We start from the raw sequence: 19,781 nt of genomic DNA on the forward strand, positions 1-19,781 counted from the left end.
TCAGATCAGCAGCAGGCACTCGCCCCTATTGTTTTAGAGAGTCAGCTCGGCAGCAGACCCTCGCCCCTAATGTTTTAGATGGTCAGCTCGGCAGCAGGCCCTCGCCCCTAATGTTTTACATGGTCAGCTCGGCAGCAGGCCCTCGCCCATAATGTTTTAGATGGTCAGCTCAGCACCAGGCCCTCACCCATAATGTTTTAGATGGTCAGCTCAGAAGCAGGCCCTCGCCCATGATGTTTTCAATGGTCAGTTCGGAGGCAGGCCCTCGCCCATAATGTTTTAGATGGTCAGCTCGGCAGCAGGCCCTCGCCCTAATGTTTTAGATGGTCAGCTCAGCAGCAGGCCCTCGTTCCTAATGTTTTAGATGGTCAGCTCAGCAGCAGACCCTCACCCCTAATGTTTTAGAGGGTCACCAGCATGCCCTTGCTCCTAATGTTTTTGAGGGTCACCAGCAGGCCATCAATCCTCATTTTTCAAGGGTGTGTATGATGCCCTCCTTTATGTGTAATAAAGGGTGTATTGGAGTGCCGGTTCCTTGTAATTTTTGGCAGCCCTTTCGCTTAGTGCATAGGCTTCATGAGTGTAGGAGTCCCACTATCTGAACAATTGTACCACAATGTGAATGAGGCCCTCCTTTATGTGATATACAGGTTGTATTGGAGTGCTTTTTCCTTGTATTTTTTGGCAGCACTTGCACTTTATATACAAGTAAATATACAGAAAAGAATGTTTCCTAACAATTTTTCATCTAAAATCGATTTTATCTTCGGTTTGTTGCGTATTATTGTCAGTCTGTAAAAGTGGTGTACTACTTGGACAACATCATTCCAAGATACATCCAGACATCCTCCCCATGCTGTTCCCGAAACATTTCAGTGGTGTTTCCATCCATTTCTAACCTTTTCATGTGAACCAGACACCCGCCCCTCTTCAGAGCAGGGGGTGCCTGGTTTAATGCTTGGGTTCTTCCATTGACTTCCATTGTGCTTGGGTGCTTGGTAGAGCACCCGAGCATCCCGAGGTGTTCTACTCGAGCACCCGAGCACCCGAATACTTTGGTGCTCGATCAACACTAATTAAGATGTTAAAACGAACATTTTAGATCCCTAAATGAACTGTAACTTCATTATATCCTTGGCTGCTCACCATTTAATGACATATGCAGCTATTTCCAATGTACTAGTTGGCCTAAATATATTTTATATATTTCGTTTTATATATTGATTTTATTTATTTTCTGTATTGATTTTATTTTGTATTTTTTATTATTATTATTAATTGTATTTATATAATATATTGATTTTATCTTTATATATTGATTTGATTTATTTTATATATTGATTTTCTTTATTTATTTTATAAATTGAATTTATTAATTGTATAAATTAATTTAATTTTTTTATTTTATATATTGATTTTATTTTTTTATTTAGTTTGTATATTTTAAATATTGAATTATTTTATATATTGATTTTCTTTATTTATTTTATAAATTGATTGTATTCATTGTATATATTGATTTTATTTTTTATTTTATATGTTGATTCATTTTATAGATTTTATATATTGATATTATTTATTATATATAATCATTTAATTGATTGCAGTAGAGCTATATTTTTTATTTTTGTGAGGTCTTTGGGTTCTTGCCTTTGAGGATGATTTTTTTGCACAATTTATTGGTATGTAAAGGTTAGCATTTCATTTTGTAAAAGGATATTCTCAAGAAGGTTTCTCCAGAATGGCAACTTATCACATGTTCATAAGATGGGTGATGAGTGCCTGATTGATTGTGGCTCCCACCGGTCATGAGAACAAGGGCTCTGTGTATCTTTAACAGTCCCATACACTTTGAATGTAGTGTCAGTGTGCATGCTTGACTGCTACTCCATTCAAACTGGGGCACTAGACCCCTGTTCTCATGACTTGTGAGGTCCCAGCAGTTGTTGGACCCTCACCAATCAAACACTTATCACTTATCCTTTGCTTAAGTCATGCATTGTTATTTTGGACATACCCCTTAAAGGGACCCTATCAGTAGTTTTGATCATGCTAAACTGTTGACAGCACTTGGTAGGGGTTAGGGAGAGCAGTACAAACATATCTTCTGTGGAGCTTTTGTTATCAGGAGTAGTGTGAACATGAAGTTTTATTCTGCCAGGTTCTGCTCCTTAAACGCAATGAAGGTGGTACTTCACAGTGAAATGCACTCTGCTCTTGGTATTGAGTTGATTCACACCCCTTACCTTCTGCTCTGAGTGGCTGATTTAGAACCCAATCAGGAGACCAATAAAGCTGTCACTTAGATCAGAGGGGTTGTGAAGCAGCCCAATGCAGAGAGCAGAGTGCACTTCGCTGTGAACCTCTGCCTTCTGGGCACTTTTAGGCAGAATCTGGCAGAATAGTCACACTCCTGACACCAAAACCCCTACAAAAGATAAGTCTCTAATGCTTTCCCCAAACCCTACCTAGTGCTGTCAGCAGTTTAGCATAGTCAAAACCGCTGATAGACTCCCTTTAAGCAAGAATGTAGCTGAAAAAGAGAGCTGTAATTGGCTATTATTTCAGTGCTTGGACTTAAGTTAAGTCACGTTTCACATTTAAAGTGAAACCTTAGAATATACTTTATTAAAAACTAATCTTACTGATCTAAAATTAACTTTTGTAATATACTTTAAAAAAAATAAAAAATCCGCTATTTCCTTGAGTAATAGGCACATGACGTTCAGGTGCCTATCACGTTTTAGAATCCGTACAGCGCTGTGTATGGGAGTACATACATTCCTCTTCTGCCACACTGATTGCTGTAGGGGTCGGAGCATTACTGCTCCTGCCTGTACAAGCGCTGCTCTGCTAAAACCTTGTATAACATATCTATGCCAGGTTTTAGCACAGTGGGCACAGGCAGGAGCAGAGATGTGCTATGTGAGCACATTCTGTAGCACAAGGCTTCAGGAGAGGGGAGCGAGCAGCTGTAGGTAAGAGCTCACATACCACATCACTGCTCCTGCCTGTGAGGTGAGTACTTGAATGTTTTGCTTTATTTGTCTCTGTGATAGATACTACTGGGGAGCTATAGGGGTCGGGGCATTTATAAGTTACAGTGCACTATGAGGGTCATTATAACTACTGAGGCACTGCAGGGGGCAGGGCACTTTACCTACTAGGGGCACTATAGGGGCATTTTAATTACTGTGGGCACTACAAAGGGCATTATAACTACTGAGGACACCATAGGAAACATTATAAGTATAAGGGCAGTACAGATGACATTAAAACTGCTGGTGCACTATAGGGGGCATTATAACTACTGGGGGCCCTATAGAGGGGTCTTAATACTCCTAAGGGCTCTATAGGGGGATTTTTTAATACTAGGTACACTAGTGGCCTACTTCCTTCTGGGGCACTATAGAGAAGCCTTATTACTAAGGGGTCCACTATGATAGGCATTATTATTGGGCGCACTATGGAGTGCACTACTACTAATGGGGCACTATTGGGGAGCAGTATCACTATTGGGGACATTGTAGGAGGTATTATTACTAATCAATAGTGTTGATCGCGAATAACGGCACTTCGAGAATTCGCGAAGATGTAGAATATAGTGCTATATCTTCGTAATCACAAATATTCTAGATTTTTTTTCATCAGTAACCTCCCTTCTTGCTTGTGGGCCAATGAGAAGGCTGCAATGTCTTTGTCTGAGCTTACTAACATCCCTAGCAACCAATAGGAAAGCTGCCTACCCCTTACTATATAAGAACCTCCCCAGCAGCCATTTTCTGCAGTATTTTGCAGATCTGAGAGAGAGAGCAGTGTCATTGCTGTACTCTGTGCTTTACTGTGTCATCTGGATCCTTATTCAATTACATTAGATAGATAGTTAGCTCATTTATATAATAAAGATAGTCCGTGTAGGTTAGATAGTGATATAGTGGAGCTGATAGGTTCCAGTGCAGGGTGTTAGGTAGTGTGATAGGAATTACTGTGCTGTGCATTTTCTCTAGTCTCAGGAAACTTCTAGCAGCTTGAAAAATGTAGCAAAAGTGACCCACACCTGTTTTGCGCACGCAATACACGCATATTACATTGCCGATTTTCGCAATCAAGAAAATAATGACTGGAGATCACGAATTCTAGAAATTGCTAATTTATTGCGATTATTAGGCTAAAAATTCGCGAAAATTAATATTGCCCATGCTGCTCATCACTACTAATCAACCATGCTCTATGCTCAAAGAAAGATACAGACTCTGGAGACATGGATAAATCTGAACTGCGTTACTGCTATACTTACTATATGAACATTAGAAGCTTGTTGCACACATTTTTGATCAAATTTGTATCAGTTCCATCTACCAACGACAAAGTGTCTTCCAACAGATGGGACCTATGCTATCAGACTTGCCTCTCCTGGGCCTAAGCTTGCAAGATTCAGAGCAATGCATTGTACATTTGGGGGGGGGTGGCTGCCTCCATTTGCACTGTGCATTCCCATATGGCAAGGCTTTCAATCAGAGTATAATATTGCTGAATTCTACATTGCTCTGAATTCTGTAGGCTTAGGCCCAGGAGAGGCAAGTCTTTGCACCTGTAGCAGTGTGCTGCTGCTTATAGTGTTTTTAGGCTTTTGCATTGCAGCCATGGTAGCATGCACCTGTACTTTATTTTATATTGTATACTAATGAGGTTATTGGTGGGACTTCTATATTACTATGGAGGCACTATCTTTAGGATAACACCGTTGGGGCACCAGGGTGAAGAGGATGATAGGAAAGTGAGGAACCTAAATGCGCATTTACATGCATTGATGAGCAGCCAATTGTCGGGAAAGAAGCTTTGCTTCCCGACACTCGGCTGCTCCTTCAGTGGAGGTGAAATTCTACATTTACATGCAGCAATCACCTCCACGGTATGAAAACAAGCCTTTGCTATTGCGATCACTCGTCCTCATACAGCTGCATTGTTTCTGGGCAGCGGTTCTCTGTTTAGGCAGAATGATCTGCTGCCCAGGAACCATCATTTAAGGTGCTGGCATGAACGACAGGATAATCAAATGAACAAGCGTTTCTCTTGTTCATCGGTGATCGGCGGCACCTTTACACAGGCAGAAGGTCAGGAAAGAGCGTTCACAGGAACGTTCATTCCTGATAAGCTGCCTGATTATTGCCCCATCTAAATCCACCTTAAGATGTTTGTGTGGGAACTCTGCAGAGATGAGATGTGGCTGGAAGAAGTCATCATGGCTGAACAGAGAAGAGGAAGGAGAACGTTTACACAGAGAAGATGCCTCCTGTGAGGCACTGGGTGTAATAGGTATGTGGCGCTGTATGTTTGGCAGCACTGAATGTAATACCCATCCAGGAAGTAAAATATGTCTTTAGTGCTAGGACATTGGGGGGGGGGGGGGGGAGTTAGAGAGAATGGCACATATGCATTGGGGCTTCGGATCTTTTGAGTCCCTAGCAATGCCCCTGGCTGAGGTGCAATACCAGACACAGCCTATGGACAGCTGTGGCACTGTTTCAGAAAAAATAATCCATTTAAATTGGTCGAGAAACATTGATTTCTAGGTCTAACGCCTGATCCGTGAGTTTAAAGTATTCGGAAGGAATCGCATTACAATACACCCACTCTTATGATTTGCACAGTAGAACTTACGCCTTCACAGAAAGCGCCGAACAGAAAGTGTTTATAGTAACACACATTCACTCTCTTAAATCATCACATCTGTTTCCTCGTACCGGGCATACACAAATGGAAATAATAAAAGAGTTTTTTTTATCACCTGGGTTCATTAGATTTACGGTACCAGCACTAAAACATTTAAGTTGAAAATAAATGGGGAAAAAAAAGTGAAGAAAAAGACACAAAAAGCAGACGCAAACTCGCTGTTTTGCTATATTATTACACTGACATAGCCATAGCGGAAATAATCCGGCCGTGCATCGAATGGAGAAGTGATCAGGCCGGCACTTAAAGGGTTACATATCCTCCGTATTCAAAGCTAATGCAATTACCAGATTTTGATCGTGCTGCCTGGAGATTGGTTCCATGTGTGATAATGCACTTCTGCAGCTTTGGGAATAGGTAAAAAGAGTCCAATCTCCAAGCCTTTGATCACTTGGTAACACCATTGAAGACATTTCTGGTACTTGATTGTTTGCTGCTCGTTTGATACACCTACTTGATTCTTTGTATATTGAGCGTTGGTGACCTTTTGTCAAAACTGTTTCTGTGGGAAACAAAATCTTCCCAATACACAATTCCTAATCAATAAGTTACCAATAACCATTCAGGAAATAGACTTCAAAGTAATTAGTCGTTAGTAGGTTGACGGCTTAATGATGTGTTCCCATGTACTTGTTCGTAAAGTAAATAAACTTATCTACAGCTTTCCATTGGTCACGTGTAAAAAGTCGGATCTAAAGTGTGACCATAAACAATGCCACTTCCTAATTCTCCACCCAAGTCACTGAACAGTTAAAATGGCTGAACGGGTGTGTGAAATGACACTTGGCCTCATTGGTCTTCTGGAGACCTCTTTTCAGGCTACTATTGAGTTCAGACAGGTAAATAATTGTCTACATTGTCGTCGTTGACTTGAACAGTTGACCTCATTGCTCTGGTTTTTGAGGGTACAGCACAATAATGTAGCTTGAAATTTCATTTATGACATAATAATCTTCAATAATGGTGGTGAGAGAAACTCATAGTGAGTGAGACTCAGTTTGGGCAAATCTTCCTCAGACATTGAGATCACCAGAAGTAAGCCTCATGAATGTGGCAGGAATGGCAGGGGTGGATTGGCCCTAGACCTTACAGGGAAATTGCCTGGTGGGCCAATGCCCAGGTGGCCACCTGGCCCCTCCTCGCTGATGGCCAGTGGAAGTTTTTGGGGATGTATTTTGTGCTGCTGGGAGTATTTTGTAATGGACTGTGGTATTTGGCTCTGTTGGGGTGGTATGATGTACCACGATATGGTATTGCTGGGCCTGTCTTCCATCAATTTGGATCCAAATACAAAACGGGGCAACTTTTAGTAATTTCTCCAGTGCCCCTTTAACTAGGGGTAAATCCCATAGGGGGGATTTATCAAAACTGATATCAAGGGCATAGTTACCCATCACAACCAAGCAGATTCCACCTTTATTTATTTAAGAGCTCCTTTCGAAAATGAAAGGATCGATCTGGTTGGTTAATATGGGCAAGCTAAGCCAGTTTTCCTTTGCTCCTGTTTTCCTTTTCAATAAATCTCCCCCATAGTGCCTTATAATGGCTCTATACTGGCTCTACAGACCTCAGAGGTTCAGAGTGGCTCATTGGTTAGCCTTGTGGCTGGGGTTTGAATCTGACCAAGGACAACATCTTCATGGAGATTTTATGAAGTTGGAATCCTTAACCCCTTCATGACTGCAATACGTTTATATATGTGATATTTGCTCATGCCCCGTGCCGCTATCACGTCTATAAACGTCAAACCAGCTCTTTAATCCAAGCGCTGCAAAGCGCTTGGATTAAAGCTTCTGCCCGAGCCCTGCTGCTGTCACGGACAGCATACCGTGCAGTAATGCCGGTAAGGGACCAATCAAAGTGGCCCCTTGCCGGCAATCGATTTTTTGTTGTTGTTTTTTTCAAGCCCCCTCCCCCAAAAATATTTCCAGTAAAAATAAATCTCATCCAGCAAAAATCAAGCTCTCTAAGGGCATTGTACACAGAAAAGTAAAAAAGTTACTGCTCTTGAACGAGATGATAGAAAAAAATGATTGGTCATCAGGGCCTAAAATAGGCTGGTCCTTAACTTGCTAGCAACCACCAATATGCATGTTTAAGGCTATTTTTCTTTGCACAGGAGATAAGCGTGTTGTTCCAGGAGATAAGAAGTGTTTGGCTTATTCACCTCATTTTCCAATCTCCCCATTGATTTAAAGATACAGGCTTGAGATAGCTGATCTTGCCTGTTAATGGTCAAATTGGGACAATTCTTCAGTTGAGAGCTATCTAACGTTTATGGGCACTATTAAGACCATTTTACATGGGACGATGATTGGATAGGTGATCTTTCGTCCAGATACAGTGCCGAAGATTGCTCCAGGTAAACATGCCATGATCTTAATGGCTTCTCATTTCAGGCAGAAAATCTACCTGTGCAAAAGGACTCATATGCCATATGAAAAAGAAAATTTCTGCAACTGTGAAGGTCAAGACATTTGTCTAATTTGTGTTGGGTTTTGGTGATCCTTTTAACAGACAAACAAGAAAACAGTGTGGGAACCTAATTTTTGCATAATTAGCAATTTACAGGGGTTATCCTGGCTTTTCTAAGGGATAGCCTATCCTCAGGCGACACCCAAACAGCTGATCGGCAGGTTATTGGTCACTTGCTCATCAGCTAGTGAAAGCCTTTTCTTGAGGATAAAACATCCCTTAATAAAGCCCAGAAAACCCTTTAAAAAATGTAGAGATGCTGCTTTAAGATCTGGTCAGATGAGCGCCTTACCTGCAATAAAAATAAAAGGGAGCACAGTAAAAACACATTTCTTTCAATATTTCGCAAGCATTGGAATGAACTGGCATTCATCCCAATACCTGTACACGCTGATGTTTGGATGAACAGCAATACAGGTATCAGATTACACCTCAGAGTATTAGATGTGCTCAGTATATTGGTATTAGGTACATGCTGCACTATTTTAATAGAGGCATAAAATGTTTGTTGGAATCAATCCACATTTTGGTGGGGAGGAGACATCTAATGTCTATAGTGGGCCACAGAAAATACATCCCACCAGAATTAAGGGTCTGGCAGCAAATACTGTATCTCATGTCTATACCTAGCTTAAGTAAATAGTAATAATGAGGCCTCAGAAGTATGACTTGGTTTAGTTTCAATACATTGAGGAGGAGATATATTTCTAGTTATTTACCAGCCTCATCTGTAATGACAACTTTTTGGGCTGTGTATCAGCTACAGATCATCATGGCACAGGAGACAATAAGGCCAAGGTGTAGATGACAATGTCATAAGAGTATGATTCCCTGTCAACATGCACATCATCGCTGAAGGCCAATCAATGGCCTCAGTGATGGTACCTCAGGAACAGCATGTGACTGCTGAGCTTCGGTGGGCACATGCCGTTCCTGCACAATTCACTGCTATGGCCATTAATTAGTCCTCATCAGTGACAAGCATGTTGAAGGGACATCATACTTCTGGTCCATCAGAGAAGGAAGCTCGGAGCTGAATCTGGAACATTTTAAACAGGTGAGTGGGATTTTTTGTTGTTGTTTTACTTTTACACTGTGCCTGGTCAACAGGAGATTCGTTTTTTTTCTCTTGGACAACCCCTTTAAACTGTGAAATGGCAGCTATCTTCCCCTCTGTAATGAAGTAGGGGGAAGTATGGTGGTACCTATAAATGCCGCTACAGCTTGATAATGAAAAACATGGCTGATGGAGACAAACACTCATGGAATGTACAAAGAGCAAAGGAACATTCTTTATGGCTGGAGGAAAGGCAATTTATACATCTATACAAGAAAGGATTCTTTACAGTCAGAGCACTCAAACTATGAAATGCTCTACCCCAAGAGGTAATAATGGCAGTATTTTAAAATCTGACCACAAATAATATTGAGAGCTATAAATCTATCAATGAATGATGTATAACTGATCGAGAAAGGTTGAGCTAGATGGACCTGTGTCTTTATCAACCTATGAAAATATCACACGGCTGCTAAGGCCAATTCTGGATCTGTCTAGAAGAATTCCCTAATGAATAGCTATAACAGAGATCTCTGCATTTTATAGTAGACATTTGTATGAACCCCTTAATATGTAATTTTGAGAACCTAAAACGAAAAAAAAAGATTGGCTTACAAAACAAATATATATGGAGAAAGGTCCAACTTACTTCTATCTACTTACCAGCTATCAGTTTACAGATTTTTCTGTTGTAGGTTTTAATTGTGCTCTAATGTACTAAACTATTAGTCAATAGCATGCTGTACTTAACTTCCCCAGAGTCTCCAGGGGCTAATTGTTCCTCCTATTGATGAATTGGCAATCCTCTGTACTTTGCTTCTCCACTATCTTACATCATGTCTTTTACGTTAAAGGATTTCTCTGTTGGGACATGTCCACTATCTGCAGGTAATTTATACCAGAAGGACATTACAAAGAATTGTCAGATAAACAAGGCACGACCAAACAGCCTACTTGACATCCTACAAACAGCCTACTTGAATGGCTAGATGGGTCTGCTGATTTGATATAATATATTATACTTCCAAGAGTACAGAGCCGTGTCCCTTCTGGGCACAAATATGCAGCAACATAAAGGCCATTGACTGGCAGGAATTATTCGGAGCAAACCTATGGTTCCCAAAAATTGCCTATCTTTAAGCAAATGGGAGAGCTGCATCGCTGGTCCCCATACTATACTACTGTGATTCATTATTTGCCAGCGTGCATCTGTTTACATAGGGCAATGTGCAGCAGGCAAACTAACATTTTATGGGCCACATAGAATGTACCCAATGAATAAGCGTTTTCTCGCTCATTGGGTGATAGGTGACACATTTTCACCAAGATGAAAACTCCTCCTCAAAAAATTCCCCCAATCCTCGGTTCATGTAAAAGAACCTTAAAACACTGCTCAGCCTGACTTGCACCTACATCCCATGAGAAATTGCTGTCCATTATGATGAGTTCCAAAAAGGGTACAAAAGATCTCACTATTGTAAATACGGTAGGTTACTCAAGAAGGTCACTTTGCCCAGTGAGTACAGAAGAGTGGAGAGAAGTAGGCAGGAGAGATATTAGCAAGAATGGTGGTTGTAGTTGTTACTTACTCTGATGCTCCCCTGGGCCATGCAGTGATGAGAAGGACACATCTTTCCATCTTTCTTCCCTTCAGGGCACACCCTGGTTCTGGAGTTTCTCCTGCCTGGTGGAGATTTGGGGTGCCCTTGATGGTGACAAGCTATGATGTGCAAGGAAAGGTCCCTGACAGCAGGGTGGATGTGGATGGTGTCAGAGCAGTGGGTCAGTGTAGACAAATATGACACTAGGTTTAAAGTTGAAAAGTTCTTCATTGATGAATAAAGTTCAGATACAGCAGCTCAGTTCTTAGACTTTGCGTGGACAGGTAGATCTTCAATAATTTTGCAATTTCACAGATGGTATAGGTTTTAAGGCTGCAACGGTAGTTAATAGGCCTGAGTTTCTCTCAAAAGCAATTTTCCACAAATTGTACTTTTCTTTCCCAAACTTAGGCATCCAGAAATAGGGATGCAACATTTCACACTATGAAACCAAAGGATGACTCCCAATATCAAACTTCTGCACCTTTTCTCAGGTTGCTGTACTCAAAGTAAATGGTTCTGCAATGTCCTCAGTGGGATGTGAATCTTTTAGCAACTTCCACAGGTAACTTGTAAAGTATGTCTAGATACTATAAGACTTTAATCTCCAGAACAAGTTCACTGTGGAGCCTCTAGGCCTCTTTTTAGACAAATAATCTCCACAGAGCTTCTGCCTAAACCCCCTCTTCACACTTGTGTGCTCCTCAAATATTTTTTCTCTCTCAGAAGGTTATTTCTGTAATCCAGGGTTGTTCTCAGTTGTAAATGCACATCTAGTGTTGGTATCTAAGACCTAGTAACATCTTGGACAGCAAACATACAGAAAATGCACATATCACATAAAATAGCACATTTTTAACCCTTTGCAGTAGGACACCTATGCAATGCCTTGCAATGGGACACTGCATAGGTAATTTTCTGAATTCTATATTAAAACACATAAAGCAGTCATGTACCATATACAGTCAGCAACCCATTATGGCTTTCTCTGCAGCTGACGGCCTAAGGGATCGTCACAACGACTAATTTTTGTATTGTCTCTTGATGCAGGTCATGGGCACATGGAAGACCTTCATGCAGTAAAAGCTTTTGTAGGCAGATGTGAGGCATTGCTTTTACATGACACCAGTATCAGACTGAGGTTCCTTGGGAAATGGTTCTGAGGACCATCTTCCATCTAAACAGAACTACCTCCAAATTTCCTCCAAAGTGAACTCCAAATGGTTTTGCATTCTTCTGAAAGTTAGGGGCTCATTATTGTTTCAGAACCTGGAACCATCAGGGAATCTCCTGTCATTCTTGTGGTCCAATCCAACACAGCATGTCTTCACATGCCTTTGGTTAGGGAAAGTAAAGTTGAATTAGGCTGTCTGTTTGCTACATGCAATGCACCAGGAAAGTTATCAGCACATACGTTGTATCTGTTAACCCAACAAACGCCAAAAGGTTGGCCTATGTCAAGTTGGTATACATTGCTTTCCTTTTTTTAGCTGCTGCTCATCCCACAAAAAAACAAAACTGTGTTGTATACTTTTTTAACATGGGAACCTCTGGGCCCATACCACTGACGTACACTGCAAAATGTGTATGAAATATGTTCTAATGTTTATAATAAACAGGATATGCAGTACCTTCTGACCATAAATGATTGTGCACCCCTGAGTAAAAGGAGCTGTACTTCAGGTGTACTATGCAGAATGTTTACGGACACTGTAAGATCATTTAAAAAAAAATCCAGAACCTTAAAAAAACTTCTGCAGTTGGAAGATGGAACTGAGCATGTGCGTCCATCTCAGTGAAGTGGACAGAGAAATAGGAAAAGAGCAAACAGCAGGTGGCGCTATATAGATAGGTTTTTATTGCATAAGACAGTGGCTAGAATTAATTTTTAATTACATGCCATTACAAAAGTATTCAGATCCAGCTGCTGGTTTGAAAATGGTAGAATATTTTTCATGGGACAAAGCTTTTAAGGGCACAAGAGCGCAGTTAAATGAATATTATCGTATGCAATGCCAATGGATCTACAAAGATTAGATAAGTTGGCTATTATCGGACAAAAGGGTCATATAAAATCCACAAATTTTAAGAGGCATTTCTTCTCACAAAAAACAAATATCTAGCCAATTTTCGATGCCAAATCCTGGTCTCCACTGCACATTTGCATATATATAATGATTCTTGGCAGGAGTTTCTATACTGGGAATAGATCTTGCTCGAATGATTCAAACAAGTCATGTAATTATCCTAAAACATCTATCCAGAAAGACATAGGGACGAACAAACAAGAAATCAGTCATTAGGTCTTATACACAAGTTCAAGCTACTCTGACCATTGTATTCAAGCTCAGAAATTCCATCCAGTCATACACATATATTACGTGTAGCAGAAAATGGCATCGGGCTTCTGGTTGTTGGCCGGATGTGGTCTTTCACGCATCCATTATTGCACTGGTTTTTAGACGATATGCTGGGGAGCAGCCATAAGGACATCAGTATAAGCCTCTTAAGGTATGACCTATTGTGAGTCTTAGAGACCCTGAATATTTTTTCACCATAGCATGCCAAGGGCCATTATTCTTTAATTATGCTCTAAAAGTACCTGTATGAGGGCTTGTTTTTTGCGGGACAAATTGTATTTCCCAATGGCATCTTTTTATAGAATATATAAGTTATTGATTAGCTTTGAACGGGGACAGACTGGGAACTTAAAGTGGCCTTTGAAAAAACTAAAAGTGACCATAATGTTATAGTTGGGTCCAAATTGACAGAAGGGCAACACAAATAAATGGGACTAATACAAGTTGTCCGGTTCAGCAATACTATAGTGCAGGACAGAATACCTTCCCAGAAGCTTTTCTTTCTTAGGTGACCATCAATAACTGCCACGTTCTTACCTCCTTCTTATCCAATTGTCTCTAGTTAAGATATGGAGCAGGGGGCTTAGGACGTGAGACGTGGGCCACAACACCAAGCCAGCTCTACCTTAGTTCCTTACTTCCTCTAATAATGACCCCTATAGTGCCCTAATAGTATCCAGCCAGCGGCAGTGAGGAGGGTTTGGATGGCCAACTGGGAAAATTCCCTGTAGGGTCTATGGCCAGTCCACCTCTGTCTTTGAATATATATATTTTTGGCAAAGCAAAAAAAAAAACTTTTGTCTATATTTTTTTTTTTTTTTACTGTAAGTTTATGGTAATACCAAATACGGTACATATAGTTTATTTTATGTTTTAATACTTTTGCACGATACAAATATGTTTTATGGAAGAAAATTATATTTGTACTGCCGCATTCCAAGGGATATACCTTTTTTTTCTATTGCTGTATCCGTATGAGGCCTTGTCTTCTGTAGATGAGTTGTTTGTAGATGGTATTGGTACCATTTTGGGTTAAATATAATAGTTTTTATTCATTTTTGCTGTGAGAAGGACTAAAAATAGCAAATTCCCCGTCATTTTTTGTTTTCTTATGCTTGATGCTGCGACATATAAATAATATGTATGTAAACAGCTTTTTTTTTCTTTTTATAAAAAATGTTTATATATTAGTTTTGGGGCAGTATTTCCTGCAGCTTTTAAGTTTTAGTAAACTTTATTTCTCTTCTTAGTTTTTTTTCTGTGATCATTTGATTGCCTACATAATGCTTAGGAATTAAGCAATACTGCCTGTCAGTGTTAGGCCTCATGCACACAACCCTATTCTTGGTCCGTTTCCGATCAACATTTTTTGTGGATCTCACATGGACCCATTCATTTCTATGGGTTCTCAAAAAAAAACGGTCAGCACGCGGTTGTCATCTGCACACTGTCCACATCCTTGTTGCCGGGCCACAAATTATAGAGCCTGTCTTTTTCTTGTCCATTTTACGGACAAGAATAGGCTTTTTTACAGTGGGTGCCGCGAAAATTGTTGGATGCCTATGGGCTACATCCAAATTTAGCAGATCTACGATTTACAGACTGCAAAAGTATACGGTTGTGTCCAGGAGGCCTTACACTGACAGGTCATTTTCTGTCATTCCTCTAGCATGGCCCAATAGGTCCTATGGCACCATTTGTTAGGTCGCCAATTGCCATGGTAAGCCATCAGCACCCTACAATTGTGTTGTGGGATGCTGATAGAATATGAAATAGAGGGTACGGATCCTGTGCCCCATCATGGTGCCAAAATGTATGGCAATCCATGCCGTACAGTTACGGTACTCTATGCTAATGGATTATAAGTGGCACATGGTAGATGGGGAGCCCTTGGTTTCAAATTACATGTCAAGGTAGATACTAAGAAGCCATGTAGACTCTCATCGTCAACGGCTGTGATTTTATGTGGTGTATGTCTTTTTCAAACCTAGACCAAAACGCAAAGGAAGTAAAGTTGGACCTTGAGTCCACCACTCAAGGTCCAACTTTACTTCCTTTGCGTTTGGTGGATTCTGAGAGCCCATCTAAAAGCTTTGCAGAACATGTGATGTCCATGTTAAAATTGTATTCTAAACTTTGCTATTTATTATACACAGAGAACAAATCAATAGGTCATTTGTGAATAAGCACGATTTAAAAAAGGCTTTAGTAACAAGTAACTAACTACAAATTTAGCTCCAAATGGAGATATCCTCTGCTGGAACTATGGTGCCCATTATTATGTTTGAACCAGGGTTCCCTGGATGATACTGTGGTACTCCAGTGGATCAGTCTGGCCCTGAATGGCAAAACTATCTGAAATTGGGTATGAATAGGCTTACCTTCACAGACGTCACGATTTAGCTACCAAATACAAAGGGACATAAGATCGTTAGGGTGGGTTCTGCTCTGCAAGACAAGTGATATCTCAGGTTTTTGGCACAGGGATAACATTTGGTCATCAAATCCAACATCTGAAAGGTTTTTTGTTTTCACTGTGCGTTTAATTGGCAGCTGCCTATCTCTAGATTTAGTCTGAATTCTTTTATATCAGCCCAAAAAGACATCAAGGAGGATTTTATTCCACCTGATACGTCGGATATTAAAGTCTGAGAATACAGCTACACGGTCAGGTCTCTGCATGCAGTTTTGGAAGCCAAAACCAGGAGTGAATTCAAAAAGAGGAGAAGTCCTATCTGTCCTTTATACTTTTCTCTCCTTTCTAGATCCACTGCCAGAACTGCATCAGGAAACGTGACCGTGTGGCCGTACCCTTACATTTCCATATATTGTCCTGCCTTAAAATTACAATTTGTTATTGCATTTCATTTGTGAACGCTTCTGGAAGGACAGACATTTAAAGGAAGGACAGATGTATGCCTGCCAAAGAACTGGAATAAGAATGAGAAGAAGAGGGTATCGTCCAGACATAGACCATGCGCCCGCATGTATACATTGGTATATATTGTGTTTTTATTTTTGGAAAAAATTGTGTGACAATGCAGCAATTGTCAGTTCACTTTTCTTTCACAGGACATATGGGTGCACACTGACAAAGAGCCGACTGTACCCGAGTGCACTTCCTGTCCGGCTAAAACTTTTCTGTTTGCACTGGGAAATGAAATAGTGCTTTCTTGTAATTGTGCCTTCAACACATCAAACGTGCGCTTCGTTGTGATCCTTCAAGATGGATTTCTGCAGAAAACTCGCATTCCTTACCTATGCTAACAAAACGCATAGGTGTATCTGTACGCTTGTCCTAAACTTACTTCTAGCTGAGCTCATCTCATAAGCACTCATTTCAATATGAAACGCTGATGTACTGCAGGCTGGTCCAAGAGGACTCGGTACAGGTCAGGCCATATATTTCTATTTTAATCTATTTTTCCATAAAAATGGATAGATAGATAGATAGATAGTGTTTCCCACGCGGTCCGCTTGAGTATTAAAAAGTATAAACTGATCATGCCCAGTAGTAGTCATACGATCCAAAGAGTGTAAGCTCTTATGACCAGGCCTATTCTAGAAATCTGCTTCACTGCTATTTTGCTGCATATGGTAGAACACTGGAGGAAATCCTGAATATTAAGTACAGTATATGAGGGTATGTTCCCAGCGTGACAGATGTGTGTGCCTGGATACTGTTCTTTTCAGCGTCAGGCTGCAGCAGACGTATTTTTCAAATACATTAGTCCAGTCATTTATATTAACTAAAGCAGTCATTGCATTATGACAGGCAGCAATGCAGCGGGAAGGAAACACCGCAGATGTCAGTGCATTGGAAGATACATTGTTAGTGGAAATCATATTTTTACATGCAAATATTATTCTTAAATATCAGGCAGAACAGGCAAATTCAGCTCTATGAATATCATTTTTACAGTTTATTCAGCTGAATTTTAATAGTCTATTTTACCAGGACTGTTTTTTATTATTATTATTATTATTATTATTATTATTATTATTAATCATTCTGTGTTTAGAAATTTCCTTTTATAAAACTTCAAGATATTTCTTGACCATCACTGGTTGATGGAGTGTGTGTTGTGTTTAAGGTATATTCCATATTCAGCAATATTTGAGAACAAATAATATTACGTTTACTTATCTAATGATAATATATTATTGGAAGTAGTAGTAGTAGTAGTAGTAGTAGTAGTAGTAGTAGTAGTAGTAGTAGTAGTAGTATTAAGCTATTAAGCACGCTATTATATTCTCTGGCACTGAATTTTTAGCTTAGAACTATAAAAACTAAACAATTTTAGCTTTAGCTCAACTATGAGCTTACAAACTAAAGGAATTTTAGCTAAAATCAAAGGATAGATAGATAGATAGATAGATAGATAGATAGATAGATAGATAGATAGATAAGAGATTATAGTATTCATAGATTATGGCTAAAGGTATATGTTTAATAAAAAGATATATTAAAAAAAGAAATATTTAATTGCTGAATTTATATACTATAATTGTAGAAGAGAGATAGATAGATAGATAGATAGATAGATAGATAGATAGATAGATAGATAGATAATTTAATAATACAGTCCATATCTCAGATACTTTGATATTGTGAGTTGTTATATGTAAAGAACTGAAGGTAAGTGCAGTGTTTCAGCTGCTCTGATGCTGGGATATTCCTGGAGCCTCCACCAGCAGTATTAGTAATAATTGCAGCAGAGAAGAATAGTTAAATGACCTGGTACCTCCATCCCTCTTCATCATTCAGACGTGCACATTTCATCCTGTTCCTCTGCATTGTGCTGGAATACTTTGCCCTAGACTTTGCTATAACTTATGTCCTGGGTTGTATTTCTGCACTACACACCCCAGCACACGTTTCTTCAATTATAGGTCTCTTTGAATTTGAGTTTAGACCTACTCCCTGCATGTTCCTTTTACTCTTTCCTAGAGACATCTATTTTCTAGGTCTCTCCCTTGGTCCTCCAGATCTTTTTGCATTTCCTGTCCATTTCTTTCCCATTAATAAACCATTACTCACTCTGGTAGTGACCTGAACCCAGAATTACTCATAAATTTCTCACCTCCCCCATGTTTGGAAAGGTTTTGCCCCAACCTTCCCTCTTCTTTTACCTAGGTAGCCCCTAGCTTGTTCATTTCCACCCTGCTGTCATCTGGTGGTGGCATCTCACCTGTACCATCAATCATGTCCTTTCCTCCTAATATTTATGCAGAAATAAAAGTTGATCTCTTGTGCACACAGAGTCCTTCCACCTTCCCATTGTATCCAGCATCCTCTGCCCCCAGCCCTCTTGTACAGCACACAGTGCAGCCTGTCCCCATTGATTGTGTTTGTTCATTAAGGATCTATCTTCATGACACTAGAAGGCAAGTCCAGATAATACACTCATCACCTTGGCTTTATGAACTTAACTGCCAACCGGCCATTCACATCTGCCCAGGATCACCTCTATACATGCAGGAGCTTCAGAGGTTCTCCTAATGCACAGCCATGAGCTCTCATCATATAGTCCCAGACCTTCAAGGATCCCACTAAAAAAACAAAGCAACCTACTATATATATATATATATATATATATATATATATATATATATATAAAATCATAAGTAACAGAGATTTTATAAAATATGGATACTAGGAGAAATAGTAATAATAAATAAGAGAGAGAGAAAGAGAAGATACATAATAGATTGATATATATGAGATAGATGGATAATAGATTGATAGACAGATAGGATAGATAGATAGATAGATAGATAGATAGATAGATAGATAGATAGATAGATAGATAGATATTAGATAGATAAATAAATAGGTATTAGATAGATAGATAGATAGATAGATAGATATTAGATAAATATATATTAGGTAGATAGATAGATAGATAGATAGATAGATAGATAGATAGATAGATAGGTCAGCTGTGAGAGACCAGCTAGTCCTTACCTTTTTAACCCTTCACTTGATCTATGCACTGGCACTTTATTATCACATATGTGTATACAAATGGATGTTCTGTACTTACATTTTATCACTATTATATATAATCATGGAGACCTTCTTTTTTTATATTTATGTATAATCATGTATTTCCCTTTACTATTTTGATATTTTAGATTATATTATTATATGTTGTAGTAGCTTGATGCACTAAATGGTTAATTGTTCACTTATAAATCACGTGATTTGATTTGGGCATATATACTCATGTGTGACACTACTGCTTTTCTTGACAAAGGCCCCATTGAGTGGGCTGAAACGTTGCCTGGGAATAAACGGGTCATCAGCACCTTTTTTTTACCACACTTGGAGTGCTGCCTATTATTTGGACATACTGTACAAAGAGGAAAGGTTGCCTGCCTCCCCTGAGGACTTGCACCCGAATTACTTTCTTCTCTGTGCTGCTGTTGCTGTTTGTTTTTTGTTAGTTAGATAGATAGATAGATAGATAGATAGATAGATAGATAGATAATAGATAGATAGATAGATAGATAGATAGATATGAATAGATAGATAGATAGATAGATAGATAG

This window comes from Bufo gargarizans, chromosome 10 (genome assembly GCF_014858855.1).
Source record: "Bufo gargarizans isolate SCDJY-AF-19 chromosome 10, ASM1485885v1, whole genome shotgun sequence".
In the NCBI taxonomy this organism is placed as follows: domain Eukaryota; kingdom Metazoa; phylum Chordata; class Amphibia; order Anura; family Bufonidae; genus Bufo; species Bufo gargarizans.